The following is a 22,237-nucleotide window of genomic DNA, read 5'->3' as shown; positions in this document are numbered from 1 at the left end:
TAGAAGGCGTGACCCGAATGCGTGAAGATTTGGTGACAAGGCTCTAGGTGGTTAGATTGAGCGACTAGTCTAAACGACCAAGTTAAAAGACTAACCTAAATAACATTGTGGACAACAACTAGAAAATGTGAGAGGAGTCGTTCATCCCGGTTGGGAGTGTTTCCACTCGATAGGCGAGGAGAGGGTTGTATGGTTTTTGTGACCTCCACTTTCGTTCATTTGTGACATTCACGCCAGTTATATTCAACGCACACGGCATCTACTTGGTGAGATAATTCATCCCGACCGGAATCAATCTGTTGCTAACCACCAAATCCAAGTTCCGTAATCAATCTGTTGGCGACAAAATCCTTCTAAGCTCCACAATTCAAACCACATATCACTGAATCTTCCATTTTAGATAATCTTATTATTCTAGAGATAATTTCTTTTATGTTAACATTTATCTTTAAAAACTATTTTCTAAATCTTTAGGCTAGATTGTAAACACAGTTATCTTGTTTCCAAATTTGAATTTCAAAATCTATTTAATCTCGACTTGTGGAATGAATAGAGGGTAGTTCTGAATCGGAGTCGAGAGTTTTTATGTTTTAGAGCCTGAGTCTAAGTTTAGAGTTCCAGAATTTATTCTTTAAGTTTTCTTTCAAGAATGCGGAATTGGAGGGCAGAGGCGAGAGCCGCATGCTTCATCAACCGAGTTCAACAAAGAACACCAGTTTTATTATTTTTCTTTTCAATTACATTATAAACTAATTCTATTTTCTAGAACTTTGATATAGCCTAGCATTGAACACACGGTTTATGTTCCAAGTTATTTTATTTTCAATATTTTCATTATTTAGTGTTTATTCCTTATTCTCAATGTTTACAATTTTCTAACTAACTATTGTTCGATCTTTTGGATTGCGAGAGGTGATTTGTAATTAAAGATCTAGGATTAAACACCATTAGTTGAGTGAAAGCAAATATACTTTACCGCAACTAGTGTGATTTTCAAGAAAAATCCAAACAACTTAATGAGTCTCCAATTAGTTAAATTCACATAGAGATATGGAGTTATTAGTTGGAGATATGTTTGGTATTGTTCAAGAGAAAATATTAAATAACAAATAATTAAGGGATTTTTATCATCAACATGGGATAATTGTGATTCTATAAAAAAGAAGAAAAAATTGTGTGGGATTTGCAAGGTGAAGTTAAATGCTTTAGATTTATTCTTATTATTTTTAAAATCTTAACTTTAATGTTCTTTTCTTCTGTTTAGTTTAGATAAAACATTCTTCAAATTTTGATTTTCCAAATAGTAATTAATTTAGTCAATTTCAATACTCAATAGTATAATTATTTCATGTGGGTTCGATAACCCTTTTTTTTAAAACACTTTATTACTTATTATAATTCTGTGCACTTGCAGATATATTTTTATGCAAACAAGGTTTTGGCGCCGTTGCCGAGGAATAATTATTTGTTATTGATATTGATACTAGCTAGATTTTTACTACTTTAAATTTTATTTTATTTGTTTAAATTAGATCTCAGTTTGATTTTCTTTTTCTTTTTAGGAATTAGAAGTGCATGCGCCGATCTAAATTATTAGAGTATACACTTTTCGATCTCGAGATTGAAAGAACCTTACGCGGATCAATAAAGAGAAAAAGAAAGAGGTTGTAGCATCTGAAGTTAATATGGCTGACCAAGAGCACAAGGCGTTAAGAGACTATGCGATGCCCTTGGTCAATGGGGTAACATCTAGTGTAAGGCGGCCATCTATACATGCCAATAACTTCGAGTTCAAGCTAGCCATCATTCAAATGATCCAACAAATAGTCCAGTTTTAGGGGGCTATCACAAGAGGATCCTAATGTCCATATTGCAAATTTTCTAGACATTTGTGATAATTTTAAACACAACGGGATGACAGATGATGTGATCCGATTGAGATTTTTTCCTTTCTCACTCAGGGAAAAAGCAAAAGCTTGGTTGAGTTCTTTGCTGCCCGACATCATCACCACTTGGGAGGAGTTGGCACAAAAACTTTTAGTAAAGTATTTCCCTCTGGCCAAGACAGCGAAATTAAGGAATGATATCACTACCTTAGCCCAATTTGAGGGTGAATCATTATACGAGGCATGGGAGAAATACAAGGACTTATTGCGCAAGTGTCCACACCACTACCTCCCCGTCGGACTTCAAGTACAGACATTTTACAATGGTCTGGGACCCACAAATCAATCTGTGGTTGATGCGGCCATGGGAGGAGCATTAATGAGTAAGACCATGAAACCGCATATAGACTTCTAGAAGAATTGACATCCAACAATTATCAATGGTCTACAGAGAGAGCAATGCCAAGAAAGGCGGCTAGAGTTTTTGAACTTGAGTCTATGTCCCCAATTACGGCTCAGTTGGCAAATCTATCCAAACAAATAGGTAAAATGAACGTTAATGATATTCAAACTAATGTTGTTTATGATCATTGTGAAGAAAATCATTCAAGTGTAGATTGCCAAGTGGGGAGTCCTTTTGTCCAACCGAGACATGAACAAGCCCATTACGTGTCCAATTTCCAATCTCAAAATAATCCTTATTCAAACATGTTCAATCCCGGATGGAGAAATCACCATAATTTTTCATGGAGCAATAACTAAGTGCCGGCTAGACCACCTCAACAGTTTCCAGAGCAAGAGAAGAAGCCGACACTTGAGGATATGTTTATGCATTACATGCAAAAGACTGATATGACAATGCAAAAGGCTGATATGTTGATCCAAAACAACTCAACTTCAATCGGCAATCTTGAGGCACAAATCAATCAGCTCTCAAACATGCTTACCGAGAGGACAACAGGAAATTTATCGAGCAACAATGTGACCAATCCGAAGGAACATGTCAAAGCCATAACAGAGCAAGACATTGAAGCTGCCGAAAATGTGGAATCCGAGAAGAAGAAAATTGAGTATGTGGTGAAAGAAGGAGATCGGAAGGCAACCAACCAGCAAGCTGAGAAGACTAGAGAAAATAAAAGGGTTGCAAAATCCAAGAAATCTAGGGAGTTTATTTTTTGAAACTTATTCTCCTTCAATTTATGATCCACCAATTCATTTTTCATAGAGATTAAGAAAAAATAAGATTGATAATCAGTTTTCTAAATTTTTGAGTATATTTAAACAACTACATATTAATATTCCTCTCATTGAAGTTTTAGAGCAAATGCCTAAATATGCAAAATTTTTGGAGGATATATTATTAAACAAGTGGAAGTTGGAGGAGCATGAGACTATGATGCTGGCCGAGAAGAGCAGTGCAATTTTACAAAAGAAGTTACCACTTAAGTTGAAAGACCCGGGGAGTTTCACGATCCCTTGCACTATAGGAAATTCCTATTTTGATAAAGTTTATGCGACTTAGGGGCAAGTATTAATTTAATGTCTCTCTCTGTTTTCAGGAAATTAGGCATTGGAGAAGCAAAGCCGACCACCATCTCTCTACAATTGGCGGACAGATCTATTAAATACCCTAGAGGACTTATTGAGGATGTGCAGGTGAAAGTTGATAAGTTCATCTTCTTGGCTGACTTCATTTTTCTTGATATGGAGGAGGACGAGGAAATTCCTTTGATACTGGGCTGACATTTCCTGGCAACGGGAAAACTTTAATTGATGTCCAGAGAGGGAAGCTCGTTTTGTGGGTCGGCGAGGAGCAGGTCACGTTTGACGTGTTTAAATCTATGGAATTGCCGTCCAAGGTACATTCTTGTTTTCAAATAAGCGATTGAGACATGGTCAAGGCCGACGATACGTATGGCGCTAAATTTCCAAAACTACCACTCAAGGTATGTCTTACTCACTCTACGTCTATTGAATCCAAAGATGAAAAGGTTCAGGAGTGTGAGAGATATTTGGAAGCTACACCTTCCCTTTCTCCTTCAATAAAACCAAAAGTGGAAGAGCTAAACTCATCTCGGCCGAGGTCGCCAAGTAAGGAACTACCCAAGCTTGAACTCAAACCACTTCCATCAAATTTAAAGTACGCCTTCTTAGGCCAGGAATCTACTTTTTCAGTCATTATTAACAGTTCTTTGAGTGATATAGAGGAAGAGAAATTGTTGAGAGTCTTGCAGGAACACAAAATGATCTTGGGTTGGACTATCTCAGACATCAAAGGAATTAGTCTTTCAATTTGCATGCACAAGATTTTAAAGGAGGATAATTTTAAACTGATTGTCCAACCTTAGAGGAGACTGAACCCATCAATGCAAGAAGTAGTGCATAAAGAAGTATTAAAGTTTTTAGATGCCAGGATCATTTATCCAATCTCAGATAGTGCATGGGTAAGTCCAGTGCAAGTTGTCTTGAAGAAAGGAGGGATAACCGTGATCAAGAATGACAACAATGAACTCACACTGACGAGGATGGTCACTGGATGACAAGTATGCATAGACTATCGAAGACTGAATGATGCAACTCAGAAAGACCATTTCCCTTACCGTTTATTGATAAAATGCTAGAAAGACTTGCCGGCCACGCCTACTACTATTTTCTAGATGGATATTCTGGTTACAATCAAATAGCCATTGCACCCGAGGATCAAGAGAAGACCACTTTCACCAGTCCTTACGGCACTTTTGCATATAGGCACATGCCTTTTGGTCTTTGCAATACGCCAGCTACTTTTCAAAGATGCATGATGTCTATCTTATCGGACATGGTGGAAAAAGTTTTAGAAGTCTTCATGGATGACTTCTCGATTTTTGTCACTCTTTTGATAATTGCTTATCTGATTTATCTTTGGTTTTGCAGAGATGCAAGGAGACAAATCTTGTTTTAATTTGGGAAAAATGTCACTTCATGGTCAAGGAAGGAATAATGCTCAACCACCGCATTTCCTTCAAGGGAATTGAGGTCGATCGAGTAAAGATAGAAGTTATTGACAAACTCCCACCACCGACCAATGTGAAGGGCGTGAGGAGCTTCTTGGGTCACGCTGGGTTCTATTGTCGGTTTATCAAGGATTTTTTTCAAATTACTAAACCTCTCTGCACTCTGTTGATTAAAGATACTCGATTTGAATTTTCTGATGAATGCTTGCATGCTTTTAAAACATTGAAAAAGAAATTAATTTCAGCCCCTATCATTGTATCACCGGATTGGGATTTACCTTTTGAATTAATGTGTGATGCTAGCGATTATGCTATAGAGGTTGTTTTGGGACAAAAAAAAAGATAAAATTTTTAATGTTATTTATTATGCAAGTCGGACCTTAACAGGAGCTCAACTTAATTATGCTACTAATGAAAAAGAATTGTTAGCAGTTGTGTTGCATTTGACAAATTTTAATCTTATTTGGTAGATTCAAAGGTGGTCGTCTACACTGATCACTTAGCTCTTAAATACTTGTTGTCGAAGAGGGATGCCAAACCAAGCCTGTTAAGATGGATTCTGCTACTACAAGAATTCGATTTAGAAATAAGAGATAAGAAAGGTACCGAGAATGTAGTGGCCGACCACTTATCTTGCCTTGAGCTTAAAGAGACGGCTGATGAGGAGAATTTTTCAATTAATGAGACCTTCCCGGACAAGCAATTAATGGCTATACAAGTTGTTCCAAGGTATGCCGACATGATAAATTATTTGGTGTCCAGAATTCTATCGGCCGAGATGACATATCAACAAAGGAAGAAGTTCTTCTCTGACTTGAAATATTATTTTTGGGAAGAACCTTTTCTATATCAGCACTGCACGGACCAGATAATCAAGAGAAGTGTACCCGAGGAAGAGATGGAGAGTATACTCAGACATTGCCACTCATTGGAAGCAAGCGGCTACTTTGGTGGAGCAAAAATAGCAGTGAAAGTTTTACAATGCGGCTTTTATTAACTGACTATTTTCAAAGACTCTTTTAATTTTGTTAATTTATGTGATCATTGTCAAAGGGTTGGCAACATTTCTAGAAAATATGAGATGCCTTTAAACAATATTTTAGTGATTGAATTATTTGATGTTTGGGGTATAGATTTCATGGGTCCTTTTCCATCCTCATATTCTAACAAATTTATTTTGGTTGCTGCAGATTATATCTCCAAATGGGTGGAAGCGATCGCCTTGCCAACCAATGATGCGAGGGTCGTAGTGAATTTCCTGCGAAAGAACATTTTTTCTCGATTTGGCACGCTGAGGGCCATAATTAGTGATGGCGGGCAGCATTTTTGGAATCGCCAATTTGAAGCATTACTAACTAAATATGGCTTTACCCATCATGTGGCGACACCATACCATCCTCAAATGAGCGGCCAGGTTGGAGTGTCTAATCGGGAGCTGAAGCACATACTGGAGATGTAATACCATAGTCCTACTACGTAGGTCCTTACGTCATTTTATTAATTCATTAAGTTAAATATTTTGAGATAAAGATTTTTATTACTTTTAATTATTTTATTTTAAGATGAATATGCTTTATTTTGAAATATGATTTATTAAAATAAATCATGGGTATTATTTATATGACTTGAATATTTCCCTTAAGCCCTTTAATTTTATTTAATTAAGAAATGATCAAATTGTTCTCTACCATTAGATTGGTAGGTGAAAAGTATTCTTGAGATGGATAGATCTCCACCATCCATCTCCCAAACTTATGTGATAAGCTTTGACCAAGGTAAAAAGTTACTCTCACCTTTTCACCCGTAGGCTTCTAAGATAAGCCACAAAATCCTTTTTCTTTCCTTTGACCCATAAGCTTCCTAAGGAAGCTATTGCACCCATCGGTCAAGGCAACAAAAGAGAGAAGATAAAAATAAAAAGTATCCTAAGGCATTCCATCCTTGCACCCGTCAGTCAAACCTACACAAAAAGGTAAGAGTTAAAATCAATTCCCTTTCTTCCCCTTAACCTGTTGACCCTTACCCAAGGAAAAGAGAAAATTTCACTTCCTTTCCAAACAAGACAAAGCCAACGCCACATTCATCCATTTCCTTCCTCTTCTCTTTCCATCTTCAAGAAAGCAAGTTTTCCTCATCTCTTTCAAGCCTTGTGACTCCATAGTAAGGGAAGACGAAAAAAAATATTTTCTCTCATCCTCTCCAAGCCATACGAGTATACTCCACTATAACATATACTTTTTTTTGCGGCGCACGTAAGTTGCCACAAGAACTCAAAAAACTGTGGCTATTGCGCTAAAGCCACGATTTTTTCCTCGCAGGTCGCACGCCAGAAATTAGGCGTGATACTAGATGAGTTTTGCGCCGTAATGGCACTGCCGAATAATTGATCCCGATTACTGTCGATTTACATGCCGTGAAAGATGCCCGCGGTTGCTGCTGCAGATATGGACCTCGAAATCGTGATCTTTGCCGCAAAATCATCAATGGCTGCGACGATTTCTTGTTCATCGCAAAACCCCACTTCATATCGGCGTGTTGTGATCAGCCGGTGAAGTTAGCTGCAGGTTTTGCGCCGTCGGTAAAACTTAGAGGTATGTGATGCAATAACCCACTTGCGACATTTAAAGAAATCGCAGCAACGAAATCTCTTTGAGAAGGGTATTGACTAGGTTTTCCCCCTTTTTGACAATTCAATTTCGCGACATTTTTTCCCCTTCGCAGCTGAATTCGCCCTCATTCATCAAATTTGGGAAACCAATTTAGCAGAGCTAGGGCTGGATGGAATCTTACAAATCAATTTCGCATGCACCATAAAGATGCAAGGTTTGTCACTTTGTTGAACTAATTGGTCCCTATTTCTCACTTTTTAATCTTTGATCCATTAAATGTAAAATATTATTGAACAATTAGATCATGGTTTTGTATGACTGCATCCGGTTTTGCACATGATCATACAGTTTTCACACACAAATCAATTAACGTCATGTATATCTATATACAATACTCACATATACCATATATATATATATATATATCTATATATATTATGATTCCACACAATGGCATATTTTGTGGGTGTAATATTAATGATGGAAAATATCCTCATGCAATTGAAGACTTTACACACTATATATAAACTAAAAGCAGTATTCATCATTGAAGGCAGCCAGATATGACTTTCAAATATGAGTTTATAACTTAGTTTAACAGCCCTACAAATTTAGTAAATACTTGGATCTACATGTACATGTACGTACTTGCACATAGAAAATCTTGTCCATTTTAATGGAGCTCTTTGGGGTCTTGGCTAGCACAACCAAATCAGCATTGCCCTTAGATTCTGAATTGACCTGTTGCAATACACAAGAATGGCATAAAGTCAGACCATAGCATGCATGATCATGATGGGCATAAGGACCAACATAGAATATAATCAAAATAAGTTACCTTGTCAAATTTCATTTCATCCTGCATCATGAAGTACAAAAAATGGCCTAACATTTACAGATATAATTACATTTCTCCTTCACCCTAAAAAAGGCTACAAAAATATTTTTGTAGGAACTTTAAAAAACTACATGGCTCATTTTTCCTTTTTTAGCTGGTGGGATTTATTTGTGGTTTATATGCAAATTCTTAGACCAATTGATTTACTGCATGTATTAATATAAAAGCTGAAAGTTTTGTACCATGGTAATCCATATTGTGTATCTAATTTGACTCCTTATGTTTTTGTACTTTACTGTCACTGGGCAACTAACAACATCTCCAGTACCACCTCCCATGGAATTCCAATTCCATATATGGAACTGAATTGGAATTCTGTTCCTAGCAGATATAGCAATAACACTGTAATTATCTGTATACATCTGTATTTTGAATTAGAACAGATATATATCTATATCGTAGCACTTTACAATAACTCTGAGGATATAGCAGCAGTAAACTTGGAATTATTTCAACTATATTGTTGTAAAATTAGCCATTACAGATATTCCATATGTTTTGCTCTACAACACTATATTCTAGTTTGATAAAACCCTTGTCAGCAAATCATCTCATTTAAGCAAAACAACCAACTGGGCACTTAAACTCAAATTATCGCTGCCCAATTTAGCTACAACACATAGACCCAAAAATTCTTTTTATAAACTGATATGAGTAATATTTAATAGCATGCCATTTCATGGTAAACCCAAAATCTAAATTCATTCAAGATATGTCTCACTTCTTTAGTAGCTTGAAGTAGGTAAACCCAAAAATGTTTGATGGCAGGGTATATATATCAACCATCAATCTTTGACCATACTTTGTTTTAGATACAAGACTTATTTCCAAAGTACTTAAGCCCATATACTTGATGATTCTATTGCAACTAATGTCCAATTGTTTTACTAACTCATATATTTCAAACAACGCATTAATTTCCACTCAAATTAATGCTTTTATTAATCCAAGGCACTCTAGATACCTATAGTATAATATATATATATACTATAGGTATCTCAGTTCGTATAACTTGTTATCCTCCTACTACTGCATATATCTATCTATCGAAAAATGCAAGGCATACAAATCAATTTCAGTCTCATGACTCTGTTGTTGAAGAGATCAAGAGTGTTCCAACAATATCAAACACTTTTTACTAACTCATATATTGCAAACAAAGCATTAAATTTTGCTGTCATTTCTACAACTATTTCAATCATCAATATAATTTCAGTATCCCTCCCTTCATGACCTTATAAAATATGGCCCATTATGAGATGAACTTTGTAAAAATAGTAAGCAATTGAACTCTGGTTAATATATCAGAATTTATGTAAGAGTAAGAAACCCATTTACCTTCAGGCCCTTCAACCTCTCTAGCAAGAGCAGAATCCCCACATATAACTGACCAAAAGTATTACTAGTAAATCACTCCCCATGACTAATATATCAAAAGTGTAGCAAAAGTCTTGAAGCCAAAAAACAAAAGTAGTCACTGCTGGCATGTTGCTGGCTATGGAATTCTGGTTTCAGTCTCTCTTTGAGACTCTAATTCTGTCTCCACTTCTGACATTCGAATGTTTACACGTCCCTCAAACTCCCGCATATGGTCCCTCATATGCATGAAACCACCTTCAATCTCTTCAAGCCGATTTTGGTAATATTCTACATTTTTTCTATTTTGTGCATTTTCCTCGGCAAGACGTTCATACTCCTCATTTGATACTCCAAGTAGTTTAGCAGATTCAGCCATAACAGAGTGTCCCAGCCCTCTGGAACACCCTGACCTATGTCCCAAAACCTCCCTGAATATGGTTGCTGCTGCTTCATCTGTGCGACCCTCTGGCTCTTTAGCATTCATCCTTTCAACCATCTGATTCTGTGGCATTAACAACTTTCACCATTACCATCATATTGAGTAGTAACTCATCTTTTACCTAATTTGGGTAATCTCTACTAACATATTTTAAGAGAAATCCTAAAATGGGATCTACAAATGTATATGAATGTCACCAATGGAGATATAAACAGCAACTTTTTTCACTTTAATATATAAAGTTTTTTTCTCTTGAATTTATAAGTAGAACTTTAATAAGCCTTTCTAATGCAATCTCATTGATTTTTTTTTCTTTTATAAGTAAAATGCAATCTCATTGCTTATCACTAGACATTTGCAAAAAACCAACTACAACATTTGTTTAGCATTCGAAATGATTATCTTTAGGGCTACCCAAAAACCAATTCTGGTCAACTGCTTTATCTATAACTCTACCAGAGCAGGTCAATAGTGTCCGAGCCACTTTTTCAGATTTGGTTGCCTATATCTACCTCAACATGGGTCTAAAAAAACAACCATTTTTGACATTCTAACAACATTCTTGCTAAGGTTTTACTTCTTAATCTTTGGATCAGTAAAATAAAACAGAAATGTTGTTTCTAAAGTTTATCTTATGTACTATTTCCAACATTAATTGCATAATTACATTTATTCGACCAACTTATGATTGTGACAGTTAAAGGTTGAGATCCCTTATGTCCTTCAAGAGCTAGCCCTTAATTTTGAGTTGTCTTGACAAAACTGATAGTAGTAATGGTATCACAAAAGTCCAACAAGCCTTTTGTCCAATGAAGGATATGACTTCTCCCTTTTTCCATTTATATGTAAATCTATCTTTTATTGTTCAAAATAAAGAGTCACCAGGGTGTGAGAGATTTGAGAATTTCCAAATCTCTAGATATAATTCTCAAAGTTTCTCCTAACTTTGCTCTTCAATATCACTTAAACACAACATTCAACTTTTTCAAACCACCCTTTATATAATTGTTCACAACTTCGTTACCTACTCATTATTCAAACATGAATGATCAATGCAAATATTACAAACTTCAAAAGCTGCTCAATCTAATTTGAACTTATTTTGGGCATAAACCCAACCATTGTGTTAATTAATAAATGATCATGGTTGGAGAATATTCTTTTGCCATACACTAAACATTTCCTATTTATGTAAGTGCCAGATAATAATATATAAAAAATGGAAACTCACGTAATTATCTTCTGTAGTTGGTGTGATAAATCTTCCCCTTTTATTCGACCAATGTACATCTTTGTAGAAATCAATAAGAGTCTTGTCCTTCTACATGAACATTGCCAAACCATTCACATTACCCATCTAGTTCCATTGAAGAAAAATATATAAAACTTAAGTTTGACAACATCTTATATTATGAAAACAATGTCAATACCTTCCTTTTCACTAGTACAACAAACGACGTCCTTCCGCTTGTGTGGTTGACCCTTTGTTTATGCCTATTTTCTTTGTTTTGGGTGGACAATTTCTGCAATATAACATAAAAATATAAATTCTAAATACCCTGAACAATTGCAAACAACAGACTGGTTTAACTTAATGACTTTAGTTGTACAATGAATCTGAGCAGAAAATTGTGAACCTTACCTTAAATTCATCACTGTCCCACCGATTGCATAGCCATTCCCAAACAGGTTTCTCTACCAATGTGCCTCCATTAACCAGTGCCTCCTCATGTGTTGCATAATTCATGTATTTATGGTGTAGCATGTAATGAAACGCATTATAAGCACGAGAGAGTTGACTTGTGACTGTCCCACAATTGTTAATAACTCATATATCATATATGAGTTATATGGTCCTATAGTCCGTTATAATACCCATTCTACCATATAAATATGAAGCAGCTTCTGTGTTTATTTTTTGCTTCTGAGCCATAAAAATGCATATTTATAATTGCTAACTCTATCTTAAAACCACATGGTCCTTTACAAATCATAGGTAAATGTAAGATTGTGTTAAACATTGTCCCCTTCAGCAGTATTTACTGAGCCAAGCTTGCAATAGTAGTATTAGAAAATTCTGCTACGAGTAATCATTTAACATTGGCAAATCGATTACCTTACCTATGAGAAAACAGACACCATGCAAATTTCTTACAGGAAACTTATTAGGTTCTCTTTACTAGGATGTTGATTTAGTGTCCTCTGCCTTTACACAATATCAATTCATTTAACATTGGCAAATAGATCTAGTATAGTTTTATATTACTCATGGTGCAATTATATCAATCATGAAAAGGTAGAAACCCATACTCTAACACGATCAATCAATTCCTCTTTCTCCTTTCCGTCAACGACACTCCAGCTAACATGCCTCATTTCTGCATAGTGCCACACCAACCACATCACTCTTGTTGTGTAGACTGTTCTGTTGTTGCATGATGGGCCTATCTTGCCATCTTTGATCTCCAATGGTATCTTCCCATACTTTCGCAACCTCTCAAACTCCGTCCCCTTTGCTACTCCCCTAACACGTTGACTACTATTTTCTACTATATCACAATCACAAAAAATTATATATTTAAGCTGATACAAAGACATATAGAAAACACTGAGTAATTACTTAATGAAATGCTTAAGGACTATAAAACATGTTACTTACCCTCGGCTGTTTCACCAGCCTCTACAGGATGAGTATAAGGAGGCAACTCAGCTAAAGATGGGCCATCTGGAGGTTGAGTGGAGTCATCACAGTGTACCTTAGCATCATCTCTCAATGTCCAAGTTGCTGCTGCTGGCTACGGGTATCAGAGTGTAACAGGAAGCACTCTTCCTCGGCCTTTCCCTCTCTTTGACTGAGTCATTAATCTTGCACGTTCATCTCACCAATAAATACGGAGTGTTGCAAGAAGCAACAATTGAGATTACAACTACATATGGAGATAGCCAAGGACCAACAGTGTTTATGCCATAAAAGGATGCAGTCTACAAATAATAATATTGAAGTTGTGCAAAAGGATGAAACCACTTAAAGGATGACGCCATCAAGCGAATGAAGACATGAATTCATATAGTCAATCTCGATTTTCTGATGCTGTGTAAAAGGATGAAGCCATACAATGCTGTTTTATTTTGAAGCCATAAAAAGGATGAAGCCATACAATGCTGTTTTATTTTGAAGCCATAAAAAGGATGAAGCCATACAAGGATAAAGAAAAAAAATGGAGTTGCTGATTCTGTGCAAAAGGATGAAGCCATAAAAAGGATTGATGGATGGATAATAAAAGAATGAACCCATATAAGGATAAGGCCATAAAAAGTGTACTCTGATTCTGTGCAAAAGGATCATGAAGCCATGCATGCATGCAAAGGATGAAGCCATATAAGAATGAAGCCATTCATGGATAAAGCCATAAAAGGTGTTTTTGTTTCTAAGCAAAAGGATGAAGCCATTGTCAAGCCGTACCAAGTATTTCAAGCTTCACAGATTTGAAGCTGGACATCGGATGGATTTGTTTGTATCTTTCTTGATATCTTTCCTGGCCAAGCACTCAAACTTCTGATATCTTTCCTCTAGAGGAGCATTACGTGTAAAACCCTTCAGCAAAGTTTGGATTTGTACTAGTCCTTTCAAACCTACCTAGCTATTTCATGCCTTGGTAATGAAAACATGCATTTCTCCCGCTTCCTTTTTCCCTCCTCCCGCGTTGGTGCAAAGCAACTGTCACTCAAAGCATGTTCTCTACTGCATGGGTAATGAATGTCTACATAAACCTCATCTGAACTGATCATGACAGCTATGATTTAGTACACATTACTGTTTTTCACAAATACTTGTTTAATATTATTTGGATAGCCTTGCTGCAGAATGTAAATATTTTTGTGGGGTTAATACTTGAGCATTAGAACATAGCATATTAATGGTGTACAATAGCATTTCACACATCGTGAAATATTCAGAAATAACATTTCTCTGGCATATATATAATATTTGTTGTTCCAATTATATATATGCGTACATGTTAAATGGCAAGGTTGTACACTTGGGCTGTTGAGGGGAATAAAATTACATGTTTTCCATAAATCCAAAACCTCCCTATACATAACCCCACATCATACATTAGTCATTGGATTCAAAAAAATAATAATATTATTTTTATTTTAATATTTTTATTTTTATTTTAATAATATTATTTTTATTTTATTTTTTCCATATTTTACAATTACACTAACTATATGTTAATTACTACTTTTGATGTGATATTTAAATTATTCTTTCCCAACTTAAATATATTGTGGTTCAAAATTGAAAAATAATAATTTAAATAAATAAAATAATGATTATAGAGTGTGAATAGTCTTCAAATTTGAAGATGAATTGGAATGCATTGTAGCTAAAAGTTTCAGATTTTAGTATTTGGCAAATCCAATGCAGTGATTTTAAATAGCAATTCATTAAATTTTGAATATTGAACTCATTTGATGAATCTAATGCCAATGCTCTAATTCATGGTCACGTATACAATGCTATATTATATATATATATATATATATATATATATATATATATATTGTGGTTTGACTAATTGGATCATGATTGAAGTTGGAAACATATAAATTTTGGTATAGGTACCTGGCGTTGGGTACCTTTTGGGGAATTGCTGACGTGGCATTAGTCACGTCAAATTATATTATTTACAATATATATATATATATATATATATATATATATTAAAGGGATAAAGACGGCCATTACATCTAATCAAACCAATCCCCAACGCCAAATGGGGTCTAAATTGAGAAAAAAAAAACTTCAAATTTGGAAAAAGATAAAAAGGAAAAAAATTAATGGACACCATAGCCATTCAAGTTTAGAATCTCTATATCAATTTTGCTTGTGCGAGCATACTTTATATATAATCCATAAAAGAGTTCAATTATCTCGCAAAGATTATGTGCAACTTTCCAAACTCAACCAGCGTCGTGTGTAAGCAAATGTAACGCCCCGTTTCCCTACCCCGCCTACGAGTAGCTTTTTTGAGTTTAACTTACTCCCTGATTAAATTATTAAAAAAACTGGTAGCAATTTGGCAAAAAAATAGCATGGTTACTTTGACCTTTGGCACAACATATTGGTAAAGGCAAATCATTCTCACCAAGTCATGCCTGCTTGGCTTTTCTTTCCTAGGCAATATTTAGTACTCATCCCAGTCTCAAAAGCATGATATATGGAAAAACAAAAACCTGAACACAGTATGAATCATACAAAAAATTAATACAAATACTCCCACAAAACTCACTGTTCGGCTATATTAACTACTAGTGTCATATTTCGGGTGGACCTTCAAAAATATAATACAAAACCATTACATAGCCTTTTACAATATATACTCCACTATATTGGTTCTTCTTCATTCCTTTGGGGCTGGATTGATGGATGGATAATTGCAGCAGGTTGGGTGAAGTCCGTGCATCATCCTCTGTATCAAGCAACAACAATGGGGTTAGATAATAGGTTGTCTCCTACCTTTTATATCACATAATAAGATGAACATAGAATCCATAAAATTTACATACATTTGGTTTTACAAACTCCATTCATTTGGTCACAGTTTTAATATATACAGACTTGTTAACAATTTACCAACCAACACAATCACCATGCTTTTCCTACCTTTTATCTTGAAGCCAACTCCATCGTGACACATTCACAACAACATCTCAATACAATTAATTAGGAAGCATAATCCCAAAACCAAACATAAGCCCAGCATAGTCAACACACAGTATGAATCATTTATCACTTAAGCCCCACCTAAAGCTAAAATGCAACGACACTTGTATCTAGATAATCTGTCAAGACACTTCAACCAACATATAGTTGGTCTTTCCAACTTCATACACACACCAACAAGGGAAATTACCATAATCTGCCACCCTTTTTTTATTGTTGGGTTTCTCCATTCCCATTATGGTAGCTTAGCTGCATGCATGCCTGCCGCTAGCTATATCTTATTGTCATGGTGAGATCCTCTCGTGCATGGTGAGATCCTCTTCAAGTTTTTGTGTCAATTTTGGACCAAACAAGTTTCCATCTACATGTTCCCATCAAGATGTTTTGACCTAACAAGATGTTTTGACCCAACAAGTTCCCATCTACATGTTCATGTTGCTGTTATAGTTGTTGTTCATATTGCTATTACAAGAGCTTTACACAATTAGGAAATAGTAAAACTAGTACAAATGGGGGAGCGAAGAGAAATACCATTAGGCTTGAGTAGCTACTCAAACATCACACCGAGCCTCATTCATCTGGAAATTGCTGAACAGATTTCGTTAAGTAAGAATTCAAATAGAAGTAAGCGATAACTACTTGTAGCATGTCAAATGAATCTAATAAATAGTTTCTAAAGGTTGGGTTTAAATAATAGCAAATAAATGCACACCATCGTCAGACGAAGTCTCACTACTCGTTAAAAGATCTTCACTGCTACCAGTCTGATTATCATTGTTCTCATCTACTAAATCATCAATGAAGTCCTCGTCAAAGGGAAGAGATATTGGGTCATGCAAACTTGTATCGGCATCAAGCTCGATTGGTTCTACGTCAGACCTATGCAAGGGAATCGTGATGCCATCAGCATCATATTCCCGTTCTACTTCAATGTAGACCGGTTCGTTCTCTTGGAAAGCAGCAAAATCTCGATTTTGCTCTTCATCGTCATTGTCCAATGGTTTAATTGGAACATCATACATGTTCCTATTGGTCACCCTTTGAACGACAGACCAATTGCCACTCAAACTAGTGTCTTAAGATAAAACACTTGGGCGGCTTGACATGCAAGGGTGAATGGCTCATCCTTATACCATTTGCGAGAAGTGTTGACACTAGTCATGTGGTCCCCAACACACATTCCTCTCTTTCTATCACCGACATTGAACCAATCACATCTAAATAAATATACATGATTGCAATATGTCGATATGTCGATAAGAATACCGTAATTGCAATATGTCGATAAGAATACCGTAGAAATCAATAAGGTTTGATTGGTGTTCCCCTTTAACAACGACCCCACTATTCTGGGTTCAACGATATTTTTCACGACACACTGTGTGGAATCTGGTGCCATTCATTATGCAAGCGCCATATGAAGCAACCCATGGGTCTGGTCCACAAGCGAGTGCATATATGTCATCCAAGACATCATCAGAATTTGCTGCACGCAGTTCTTGAATTTGTCCATAATGGGGTGCAACAGGTTAGGAAAAATAATAAAATATAAGTATATCCTTTACTTGGGCAACTTGATTCTATAGGTAACCTACTCGTGGGCGAAACTAAGATGGAAATTCTCGTTGATGTCTAGGCTCAACATTTTCAGAGGAAATTTCTGTCACCTTCATATAATGCTCTCTACATATGGAGAAAACACAAAAATTTGTGTACTAAAATTATAGGTTCAGAAGACTTTTTTAAACTTTAGTAATGGAAGGCTTCTCGGACTTACTCTAGGTAATGACCAATCTCTGGATAATTATTGAGCACGTACCAACTTGCTTTTGCAAGTACAGTTTGGTCAAATCGATTGGAGGTTGGGGAGCCCAAAGGTTGTACCTTTTGTGAGAAAATAGAGAAACATTCAGATTTTGTATCCTTATCTACATCCTTATTTCGATCGTCCCGGTTACATATGGTCTCAACATCATGGATATACAAGGAGCAAAAGGTCAAGCATTCAATATGAACATAGGCATCTGCAATTGACCATTCGGGACGAGCTTTATTTCTAACATAAAGCTTGAATTTTTCCAAATATCGTTCAAAATAATACATCCACCTATATTGAACAGGCCCTGCAAGGAAAGCCTTACGGGGTAAATGAATGGCAATGTGTACCATTACATCAAAGAAGGCAGGTGGAAAAATCATCTCAAGCTTGCAGAAGATGATTGCAATGTCGTATTGTAGTTGCTTCAATACTTCTAATGTCAATGTTCATGCACATAAAGCCTTGAAGAATGAACTAAACTCGGTCAATGCAAGCCATATATTAGGATGAAAAAACCCACCAATTGCAACTGGAAGTAATCTTTGCATGAAGACGTGATAGTCATGACTTTTCATTCCTGATATCTTTCCATCACTAACTGAAACATATCTAGAAATGTTTGATGCAAAACCATCTGGAAATTTAATAGCGGCAATCCATTCACAGAAACGTCTCCTCTGATCTAAATCCAACGTGTAGGAGCCAAGGATCATGGAGTACCTAGTAGCTAAAGGTTGTAGATGTAATTCTTTCCTTACCCCAAGCTCTATCAAGTCCTTACGGGCAGTAGCAGTGTCTTTGGTTTTTCCTTCAATATCCATCAAGGTTCCTAAGACATTCTCACATATATTTTTTTCAATATGCATAACATCAAGATTATGTCGTAAAGGCAACATTGACCAGTAAGGTAATTGGAGGAATATATTTTGTTTTGTCCAATTCAATTCATATGGTCTGCGTTTTCTCTTTCGATTCCCTTTGCGAAATTCTACATTATCAAGCTGCATAAGTTGTTGTAGTAAATCATGTCCCATGAGCTATGGAGGAGTCGACCGATCATCCTGCTTTCCATTGAATGCAGCCTTATTCTTTCTCCAACTATGTGATGCTGGCAAGAAACGACGATGACCCATATAACAATGTTTTCTTCCATGTTTCAACCACATAGAATCTGTATCCTCATTGCATAATGGGTAAGCCATCTTTCCCTTTGTGCTCCACCCTGATAGATTGGCATATGCGGGGAAATCATTAATAGTCCACAAAAGTGTAACATGTAAGCGAAAGTGTTCAGACTTTGATGCATCATAGGTGTGTACACCATCGTTCCATAACACTTTTAATTCATTGACTAACAGTTGCAAGTACACATCGATGTCGTTTCCTGGACCTTTGGGGCCAAGAATGAGCAATGATAGCATTAATTACGACTCTTTCATGCATAACCAAGGGGGCAAGTTATATGGTACGAGTATCACTGGCCATATGCTATATGGTTTACTCATATTATTGAATGGGTTGAAGCCATCACTGGCTAAGCTTAGTCTGACATTGCGAGCATCTTATGCAAACCAACTGTGGTCTTTATCAAATTGTCTCCATATCTCAGAATCAGCAGGATGTCTTAAAGTACTGTGGTCATCAACTCGTTCTTCTCTATGCCATTTCATGGTTTTTGCTATATCCTTCGACATAAAAAGCCTTTGTAACCTCGGTATAAGAGGAAAGTATGACAATACCTTTTGGGGAATGTTCCCCTTTTTCCCACGAGTTGTCACCCACCTTGACTCATTGCATTTAGAGCAAGCTTGTTTGTCTGCACTATCTTTCCAAAATAGCATGCAGTCATTTGGGCAAGCGTCAATTTTAACATAACTAAAACCCAAACCATGCTCTAAGCGTCAGGTCTCGTGGTATGAGTTAGGTATTTGAATTTCAGGAAAAGCTGCTTTTAACAATTGTAAAGCCATGTTAAATGACTTGATAGTCCACCCACCGCATGTTTTGATATGAAGCAGCTTGACTATAAATGAAAACTTTGAGAACTTTAAGCAACTTGGATAAAGTGGACGTCTCGCATCCTCTAACAATTGGTCAAGTATTTTTGATTGCCCTTCACTCATTGAAGGCTGTGAAGTAGTACCATGTTCCCCGGATGCATGGTCCGTGAATGATCCAGCCCGAATGTCGTCTATCATCTCATCCATATCATCAACAAAATTCAGACTTTCATTAAATGTATTTGTATCATCATCTGACGAATTAACACTTAAACTTTCAGCCTCCCCATGAAATATCCAATGTGTATAACTTGGATCAATACCAATCGTGAATAGATGATTTTCGACTTCATTGATTGATAAGAAAATGTTATTATGGCATCTCCGACATGGACACCTGAAGGTAGTTCTTCCAGGTGCATGGGCTTTTGCCATTGTAAGGAGTTTAGCAATCCCTTCTTCGTATTCACGTGACGTGAACCTGTTAGGCACGTGCATCCAACTCTTATCCATTTCAACCTCAATCGATAATACGATATTCCAACCTTAAGGAAGACAATTATATAATTAAGGTATATGGTAACAACAATTAATGAACGAAGATCAAAGTAAGGAAACGATAGTTTTATCTACCGTTGATAGAACTACATTGTAGTTAGGAGATTTGGTTCTCTTGACGAGTAAAGTTTCAGATTCGTTAGTGATGATTTAGTTAGGTACATTCACTAGATGTACATAATGAAAATACGTGGATATATGTAATCCGAGAATGCAATATGCATAGTTGGGCAAACAAGCAAGTAAACGTGGAAAATGTCATTCACTATTTAGAAAATATTCATGGAAAGTAGAAAAGACTATAACTGTGCACTAACTAGAGAAGCATATGGGGTACCTCAAAGTTTATGTATTGTAACAATAGGGAAAAAGAGTATAAAAACCGCTCAAAAATAAAAAGTTTATGTATTGTTTTACTTGAACATGAGATCCAATAAGCATGGTTATATTAGATAGCAGTCTATACGAGTCTTACATGCCAGAAAGTAATACTTTGTGGCATGTCACATTCATGTCACTTTACAATAATAAGAAGCATAGAATCTGAAAATTTCAAAAAGCAAATGTTGTAAGACACTTTACTGGAAGAGTATATAAAGCTGAGTAATTGTCTTGAATTAATTTTGCACATTCCAAGTCTTGAAATACATAGTTGGATTTGGGATTTGGGTGCTTTTCAAAAGCTTGGAATGCAATATGCACAGTTGGCCATGCCACATTACAAACAGAGGTTGGTTAACCCCTTCAACCTCTGTTTCAATGTGAACCAACTTCCTTTTACAACAACTCAACAGATTTTTGATTTAAAATAAGTTGCGGATATCTTCAAGAGTGTTGTTCACAATTTCAAGAACAACAACGCAATATCAGCCCCCTGTTTATTAATTAAATGGAAAAATAAGAAGTTAAAAATATATTGAGAATAAGTGATTGTTAGTTCAAAATAATCACAGTTGAAAGGTATTGAAGATGGCATGTTGAATGCAAAAAATGTACACCTGCCCCAAGATACCTTGAATCCTTTACATGTAAACTCAAGTTTACTCCTTAATCAAGTATGTTGTTGGAAACTCAAGAACATTGGAGTTGGATTTTCACAGCTGCAAGATGGATTTTCATGAGAGAGCAGGTCTCTCCAAGATGGATTTAGATGCCTTTAATGACAATTCATCTATACTTCACATTAATAAGATGAAGTGATTGCAAGAGTATAGATGTATGATACAATCAGTATGCTTTTAACAAAAATTATGCTTTCACGTGGTCTAAAGTATCTCAAATAATAAGTCAATATGTGGAGAACTAAAGGAGCTTAAAATATATATATATATATTTATATATATATATATATATATATATGTTACAAAACACTCGGTGTATAAGCCAGGCAATTAGCTGGACAGATTGCTTGGCATCAATTGATACCAAACATCTGGTATCAATTGATCAATTGATACCAGATGTTTCTAAATTAAGGCCTGATATATAGCTACTTATAAAGACTGTTTTGTTGTGAAATCAGTTGAAAAAAAAAATAAAATTGGACAGTTCAATCGCCTGGGTACATATTGAACATCAACTCAACCTTCACAAAGTGGGTCTATACGCTCATATATATATATATATATATATATATATATATATATAGACCATTTCAGATAGTAGTATATATATATCAAGGAGAGAGCTTACCGCATGAGTAGGTGGTGCATTGCGGAGGGTTGGTACAGCGACACGGTGGGGCAGCTTAATGACAGAGGGAGAGAGAGAGCGGGTCAGAGTGAGAGTTATAGAGAGATAGAAGGAGAGAGAGAGAGAGAGATCAAATATTGGTCAGATGGAGGAGAGAGAATAACTCCATTACCGGCGATGATGCAACGGCGCGACAATAGAATCACGGTGAGAGGAGCGGTGGCAAGAATAGAACAACGAAATGTTCGGAGCG

The 22,237-nt window shown here is 36.0% G+C and overlaps 1 non-coding gene across 1 annotated transcript; it reads right to left on the bottom strand.

Moving 5' to 3' along the window:
• Positions 1-2,070: 2,070 nt before the first annotated feature.
• On the bottom strand, positions 2,071-2,177 carry LOC121263917. The gene has a single exon (XR_005940399.1). It is a non-coding gene; the product is annotated as a small nucleolar RNA R71 (small nucleolar RNA).
• Positions 2,178-22,237: the final 20,060 nt, after the last annotated feature.

The sequence above is a fragment of the Juglans microcarpa x Juglans regia genome, chromosome 4S (genome assembly GCF_004785595.1).
Source record: "Juglans microcarpa x Juglans regia isolate MS1-56 chromosome 4S, Jm3101_v1.0, whole genome shotgun sequence".
In the NCBI taxonomy this organism is placed as follows: Eukaryota; Viridiplantae; Streptophyta; class Magnoliopsida; order Fagales; family Juglandaceae; genus Juglans; species Juglans microcarpa x Juglans regia.
The sequence above is the reverse complement of the archived record's forward strand: the minus strand, read 5'-3'. Positions and strand labels throughout refer to the sequence as shown.